Source organism: Monodon monoceros, unplaced genomic scaffold (assembly GCF_005190385.1).
Source record: "Monodon monoceros isolate NGI ecotype Baffin Bay Population unplaced genomic scaffold, NGI_Narwhal_1 Super_Scaffold_18, whole genome shotgun sequence".
NCBI lineage: Eukaryota > Metazoa > Chordata > Mammalia > Artiodactyla > Monodontidae > Monodon > Monodon monoceros.
The window spans coordinates 157,450,843-157,458,656 of NW_021703774.1; the positions used below are offsets into that span (position 1 = coordinate 157,450,843).

The following is a 7,814-nucleotide window of genomic DNA, read 5'->3' on the forward strand; positions in this document are numbered from 1 at the left end:
AGTCTCCAGAAGGTGAGAAATAAATGTTTGTTGTTAAAACCACCTCTCTGTGGTATTTTTGTTATAGCAGTGCAAAAGGATTAAGACAGGCATGTTTATTATCTTGATTATGGTGGTGATTTCATGGGTATATACATATGTCAAATTCATCAAAATTGATGCATGGAATATGCACAGTTTGTTGTATGTCAACCGTACTGTGGTGAAGCTGTTTAAAAAAATTTAAGATGTCGCTACTTTGCAGTGTCTTGAGAGCTCTGAAAGATGCATGCACAATGCTCCGTGGTAGAGTGTGTTGCTGGCCCCAGTTCCTCATTCCTTCTCTGCCTCAGCACACTTTGCCATGTAACTTTGTAGCGCCCTTCCACTGTGGATGGGCGCCTGTCCCATCCCTTGACAGAAAGCATATGGTTCCCCCATATGGCTTGCTTTTGGCAGGGGGATGTCAGCAGATGTGAAAGCTACTGTGATACAGATTCAGGCTGTGTGCTGAGGCTGCCTCTTGCATCTCTACCATTATTATGAGAGCATGCCTGGACTGACCTTCTAGAGGATGAGAGACATGTGGAGCAGAGCCAGGTTGCTCTGGTCACCCCAGTCAAGGTCAGTCTACATTGATCAGCCAACAACCATGAACACCTCTCCCCTAGGCTTTTTTGTGAGTCAGCCAAGATCATCAGGGCTACCTAGCCAACCCACAGCTGATCCCAAAGAAGTGAGCAAAAATGTGTTTGACGTTAGTCAATGAGGTTCTATGATTTGTGTTAGGCAATCTAACCGTGGTAATAGATAACTGATTCAAGTCCTAAAAGAAGGAACAGTTTGGGGTTATCTGGGAAGGCTTCCTGGAGGAGGTAAAGCAAGTTGGGTTTAATGGTGAACATGAACTGGCCAGGGGAATGACAAGGGGAGGGCAAAAGAGCAGAGACGAGCAAAAGCCTGTAGGCCTGGCAGACCTCAGTGCAGGAAATTGGGACAATAACTCAGCGTGGCCAGAGCCAAGTGTGGTACGAGAAGGGAGAAGGGATGGAGAGAGGGGTGAGTCCTCATCGTGAAGGGCTTGCATGCCAGGCAAAGGCATTTTTAGGAAATAGAGAGCCATAGCAGGTCTTCAGGAGGTTATGATTTTATAACAATCACGTGGCTAGGGCAGAGGGCAGATTGGAGCCAGCAAGATGGCAAGCTGGGGCCACAGTGCAGATGAGCAGGTGAGCAAGGATGGACTGAACTCTGGCTGGGATGGAGATCCCATGAGCGCCATTTGTGGTACAATGACCCCAGAGGGTTCTGTGTGGCTGGTGCTTCCTTTACAGAGTTTTTCCTCATTCCGGACTCACCTAAGCCGCACCACAGAACCCTTGGCCTGAGTCAAACTCACCTCTCACTGTGGGCAATTAAGTTAAATTTTCCATCAATTTTGTATGGTTTGCTGATAGATAAGAACTGGGCAACAGTGTTTAAGGCTCAAAGTGCAAGGGCTGCAAAGAAGAGCTTCACATGATGCTTGCAAGGTTACTGTATTCATGAGATCCCATGTTTGCCTCCTGTGTTATTGTGAGTTAATTACATGGTGCCTAAATGCATCCCTTGATAATCAACCCACGTTTAATTAACATTACGGATTGATTAAATGGGAATGATGTGCTTATGTGACATAAAGAAGAGTGTTTGTAGGAAGGTGTAATTGGCATTGATGAGGGGAGTGGGCACATTTACAGCTTCAGCTTCTGAATGGCTTCTCCTGAACTCCCTCTAGATGAGATTTACAGCCTGGAGAGGGGTTAAAATTTACCTAACTGCTATCTTCTAGCTATGTCTGCAGCTCCGGGCAACTTGCAAAAGCTGTCTGGGTTACGGTTTTCTCTTCTTTAAAATGGGGAAGTAATATCTCCAACGCAAGCTACTTCTTTGCTTTCAAAATGTACGGCCCCAACCTGAAGGGAAGTGCCCTGCTGGCGTCTCCCCACCACAGCCTGTAGCCTCTGCAGACAAAGGGCCCTGCTTAGTCCCTTCTGCAAAAACAGGAACGCTTGTCCCTCTTCTGGGCTCGTTGTGGCCCAGCACCAGTCTACCTTGCAGTGAGTGCAAGAACAGTTCCTGGCATCAAAATCCTTTCCCGGAAGACGTAGGTCCTCTACACACAGAAAATCTGCAAAGATTCATCATCTTCTAATATTTATGCAGAAGACCAAACTATGAGACAAGGTGAGCATATGGTGCTAAAAATGCAGAATAGATTTACTGTGTCTAAGCCACAAAAATTACATTCCCGTGGTGCCTTACAGGGCTGAGTGGGGAACCCAGGAAGAAGGAAAACCCACTCCTAGCTGATGGGAGATTCTGATGGGTTTTTCTCCAGTGGCAGAGTCATTCATGAGAATCTCAGCATCTTAGAACCTGGAAATTATCAAAAGTTAGAATCTTATGTTACTGAGTTTTAGACTCTTTTATAGAATCCTAAACTATAAAACCTAATGTCAGATGTCAGAATCATAGGATTTTAGGGACCTAAATTATCATCTTGCCCAGATACCCAGTCAACATACAAATCATTCATACATGTGAGAGAAAAGACTTCCAGACGGAGGGAGCAGGAAGTGCAAAAGTCCTGAGGCAGAAATGTGCTTGGTGTGTTTGAGGAATGGGAAGACCTTGCAAGACTCTGAGACTTTGGGCACCTCAGGGATAAGGGGGAGAATGCTCCCTCAGGGGTAGGCAACTCAAGGGTAGGTGCTGACCACACAGTGGATGCTTAATAAAAGCCTGAACGTGTTCAGTTCAGGACCCCACACAGCCAGAGGGAGCCAGACATTGGGCGCATAGGAGAGAGGGATGGGGTGTAAGGGGATTGATGAGAAGCCAGGTTGGGATGGGGGGGCATGGGGTGCCAAGTAAAGGTCCTGGGTGTTCTTCTTGGAGAAGAGAAGGGACTGTCAGGGGAAAAGGGTGGGCTGCAGTGGAGGCACCCAGGTGTGGCCTCAGACCACAAGGAGGTGGCTGTGTCCAGGTAGATGGGAGTATGTTAGGCCAGAACTCGAGTCCAGGCTCTATCCAGGACCCCTGTGTAAGCTTGGGCCGCGGGGTCACCAGAAGAGTAAAGAATGGCCTGATAATGGGGCCTCTGCAGTGCTCAGGACTCACTTCAGCAACTTGTAAACAAACTCGAGGACACTGGCCAGTGTCCTGTGGCTGCTTTTAAATGCTCCCCTGGGTGGGACAGGAGGCTTGCTGAGGGTGAGGGGGAAACAGGGTTGGGAGAGAGGCCAGGAGAGTCAAGTGGAAGGTCACCTGGGGTGTGTGCAGGTTTCTGAGGGATTCAGAGAATACAGACAAATGTCCACTGCTGGCTGAGCACCTACTGTGTGCCAGGGAGTTTACACATCCACCCATTCATTCACAACATTTCATTGAGCACCTACTATGGGCCTGGCCCCAGGCTGAGACCTGGGAAGACAAGTGAATCAACAGATGTGGTCTTACCTTCATGGGGCTCATGTCTAGGTGAAGAAGATGGGGTAAAAACCCCTCAAATAAACAATTAAGTGAAAGAGTGAAGCAGTGAGGTACGTGCCATGTAGAAAACCAACAAGGGCCGAGACGGAACTTTGCCTCCTCACTCATTCTAACAAAGCATCCTGTATTTACAAGAAGATCCTCTCCTGAACCCATTTTACAGCCAGGAAAACTGGCTGAGAGACCCAGAGAGGTGGGTAACTTGCATGGGCAACATGCCTGGGAAGCAGCAGTGCTAGGATCCAAGCCTGCATCAAGAATACACAACAAGCTGTGGCTTGTCTTCCCCGCCTCCCCCTGTCCCTGGACGAGGGGGTCTCAGTGAGTGAGGGGGTGCACTGTCACCACAGGAACCACAGAACAGGTACTTCCCTGGGCTGAAGGAGCTGTTGGATCGGGAAGACCTGGGTCCCAATTCTGCTTCCTTCACTTGCTTGCTCTCTGATTCTGAGTGTGTTCATTGATTTCCCTGCATCTCAGTTTTCTCCTCTGTAAAATGGGAATGATAACATGTATCTTAAATGGCTGTTGTGAGGATCAAATGAAAAAAAAAGACAAAGTACCCAGCATAGACCTGTAGACACAGTGTTAAAATGTTTCCAGGCACATTGTGTTCAAAGTTCGTTCCACTTATTTGGATAAAGGCATATTTTCCCTCTCTCAGTGATTTCAGAAGGCTTTTTCTTAACCCGCACCTGCAGGTGCTGGGAAGAACACGTTGCCCAGAAGCCAGAGGAGGCCAAGGCTCCAACCCTCTGCTGTGCAGGCTCAGCCAGGTTGCTGAGCTTCTCTGACCCTCAGTTTCCTCATCCGTAAAACTGGAACATGACGCCCCCTGGGAAGGCTGTTATGAAGGTTGGATGTGGTGATACAAGTTGAGGGCCTGGTGTGGAACTGGCATAGAATGGGAGCTAGATACACCAGGCTGCTTTGTTTGGCGAAAGGACTTATGCTGTCTTTGAGCTCAGACTTTTCTGGCTTCTAAATGCACAGTGGGACAGGAAGAGCAGTGAGGTCAGAGCTGGAGGAGCCGGAGATTGGAGTCCCTCCTCTGCCCCAGCCTCGCTGTGCACCTTGGGTGGGTCACTGCACCTCCCTGACCCTCTGTCTCTTTGTCAATAAAACAGAGAAAATTACGTTACTCCTAAACTAGAACCATCGGCAGGACCCAGTGAACCACACGAGAGACCCCAGAAAGGAAGGCGGAATGAAGAATTCTCTGTCAAGCTGTGTGAGCGGCCAGATCGACATGTGGAGAAATAGCAGAAACTCTTTAAGGATGCACTGAAGGCTGGAACACCTTATTCCTGAACATGTTTATGTAAATTAATTGGATCACCTGTCCTCAGCACCTTTTAATCGCAAAATGAATTAAGTTTCAAATGCTCAGCTTGTGGCCCCGGGAAGGGAAGGCAGAACCCAAGTTGGCAGGAAGCCACAGAGACGCTGCCCTCTGTGGTGGCCACGGTGGCCCAACGGAAGTCCCCGTAGTGCCCACCTGCTGGCCAAGACCCCATGGGATGCTGGAGGAGCCTGGGAGGTGGCTGAGACTCTCGGAGCAGACGAGCTTATGGAGTCGGAGGGTGGTGGCCTCCTAGCTTGTGAGCCGAGCAGCAGGGCTTAGACAAAGGCGTGGATGGTCCATGGTGGTGGCCAGAGTGGCCCAGCATGAATACTCCACCCCAGCACCTTTCACTGGCTGTTTTTCTTCTCCTTCATGGCATGTCTACCACGTTCACTGCTGTGTGTTTGGGGCTGAGAAGTGTGTCTGGCACACAGGAGGTGCTCAACATGAATGAGTGAATGAATGAATGAATTTCAACACAGTGAAAGGAGGGGTTTTTCACAGCATCAGAGTTGTCACCGGTGGGATGGGCAGCTTCAGGAGGGAGGGTATCTCAGGGTTCTTAGAGGGAGGGGATGCAGGTGTTGGCTGGGATGTAGATTTGCTTGGAAAACCTTTGCTTGGCCCCGCATGTACACCCCTCCTGTCTGCTCTTCCCAGAGAGTTTGGATTCCTCTCTCAGGTCGAGGCAGTGATTTGGGGTCTGTCAAACATGAGCTCAGCTCTGTTTTCTTAACTAATTCAGGAACAGCTTACTTCTTTGTGACTCAGTTTTCTCATTTGTAAGTGGGACTAATACAGTTGCCCTCCAGTATCCAAGGGGGATCAGCTCCAGGACCCCCTCAGCCCTAGCAGACACCAAAATCCAAGAATGCTCAAGTCCTTATATAAAATGACGTATTATTTGCATATGACTTATGCACATCCTCCCATACACTTTAAGTCATCTCTAGGTTACGTCTAATACCTAATACAATGTAAATGCTATGTAAATCATTATAAACACAATGTAAATCCTATGTACATAGCTGCTGGTGCACAGCAAATTCAAGTTTTGCTTTTTGTAACTTTCCAGAATTTTTAAAAAAATATTTTTGACCAGTGCACGGTTGGTTGAATCCATGGATGTGGAACCTGCGGATATGGACGGTTGACTAATTCCTGAGGCACAAGGGGCTGTGGAGAATGGGAAGGAAATATATTCTGTAAAGGAAAAATGCACACACAGAGTCAATGGATATTCCCCCTGTTTTCAGAGTCGGTGAACCCACGTGGTCCGGGCTGACAGCCACAAGATGGGGGTTTGGCCACACCAGATCCTGTTGGGAAAGAAGCCTGGACATCTAGTCTCTCGCTGGCGAAACATCAGCACAGCCTGAATTAAAGCTTCCAGGTCTGAGCACCCCCAGGAGGGAGGTGTGGACCACAGAGGGGTGGCAGTGAGGGGTGGGGGTAGAGGGAGGAATGCCTGATTCCTTCTTCCTCCTTCTGGGCAGCCTCACTTCCCTGCTCTGCTCGGCCGCTGCATCACATTTGGGAGAACATCTTGATCCATCAACACAAGCAGCCGACGAGGTATTTGCATATTCAGTGGGGGAAGGATAATCCAGGTGGCCTCGTGCAATTCCTCTTCTGGTGTGTGAATGTGCACGTGTCCTGGGTGGAGAGCCCACCCGCCTGCCTGCTGCTGAGTTCCCGCGAGGCCTGGGTTTGGCACAGGAGATGCAGGGAGTATTGAGGTGATGTGGTGAGGGTGGGAGTGTCTAGCAGAAATTAGTGCTCAGGAAAATAATTCAATAAATCATCATGAATCAGGGAAGGAATTGCAGCTTCTGCATCCCAGGAGCTCTTGAGCAGGATCCCGGATACTGCTGCTCTGGTGTTTGTCTTTCTCTGAAGGTGGTGGATGTGAAAGTGCGGGTTACCAGGCAACCACCAACATCTGTCCCTACCTGGCTCCAACTGCTATGGCCTGTAGGGGAGACACCTGGATAAACTCAAGGACTCTGCAGGGACACACTCAGCCGAGTGGGGTCACTGGGTCTGCCCACTGGAGAGCCTGGGCAGATGAGATCACAGGGGAGCTCTGTACATCATCCACACAGCCCCAGAGCATCCCAGAAGTACTGAGGCCTCTGACCATGCTGCTCCAAGCCTGAGCCTGACCCCCCAGACACATCCAGCCACTCACAATAGAGGGAGGAGCTTGGGAGGTAAAATCTGTGGACCTGGTCCAAGTCCCATCACCACTTCTCTTGAGCAGGTCCTGAGTCACTGTAAATGGGGTAGAAAATGACACCAACTTCTGAAAGGAGGAGTGATCTGTAACTACCCTAGCCTCCCTCCATAAAGCTCCTGGGACTCCTTTCATGGCCTCCTCACACCCTGCTTCCAGCCTGGCAGATACAGCCAGTAGTAGAGGGTATAGAGGGGAGTTTTGGAGGCTGCCAGACCTGGGCTTAACCCCTGGTGAGCTGTGTGACCTTTGGCAAGTTACTTAATCTCTCTGTGCCTCATTTTCCTCATCTGTAAAATGAGGACTATAAGGGTTCTCACCACACAGGGTGGTTACAAGCTAATGGAAGGAAAGCCAGGGACATAGCCAGTGCTCAGTAAATAGCAGCCTTCTTCCTCACCATCACCACCACCACCACCATCACAATCAGCATCGTCACCACCACCATCAGCATCATGATCATCACTGTCAACACTGTCTTCTTCTTCATCATCATCATCGTCATTGCCTTCTCTCTGCACACCCTGAAATATTATGCAATTGGGACATGCTCCGTAGTCAATTCTTTTTCTTACCATTCTATCATCAGCATTTTCCCACATCACTGAAAATTCCTCAAAAGCATGATGTTAATAGCTTCGCAATTTACCTCATTTAGATGCACCATAATTTACCTCACCATCCTCGCCTGCCAGACACTTGGAGGATTTCAGGCTTTTC

The 7,814-nt window shown here is 49.1% G+C and overlaps 1 pseudogene; it reads right to left on the reverse strand.

Annotated features, from left to right (window-relative positions):
* Positions 1–7,593, reverse strand: part of LOC114898011 — a 52,729-nt pseudogene extending 45,136 nt beyond the window's left edge.
* Between the last annotated feature and the right edge of the window lie 221 nt (positions 7,594–7,814).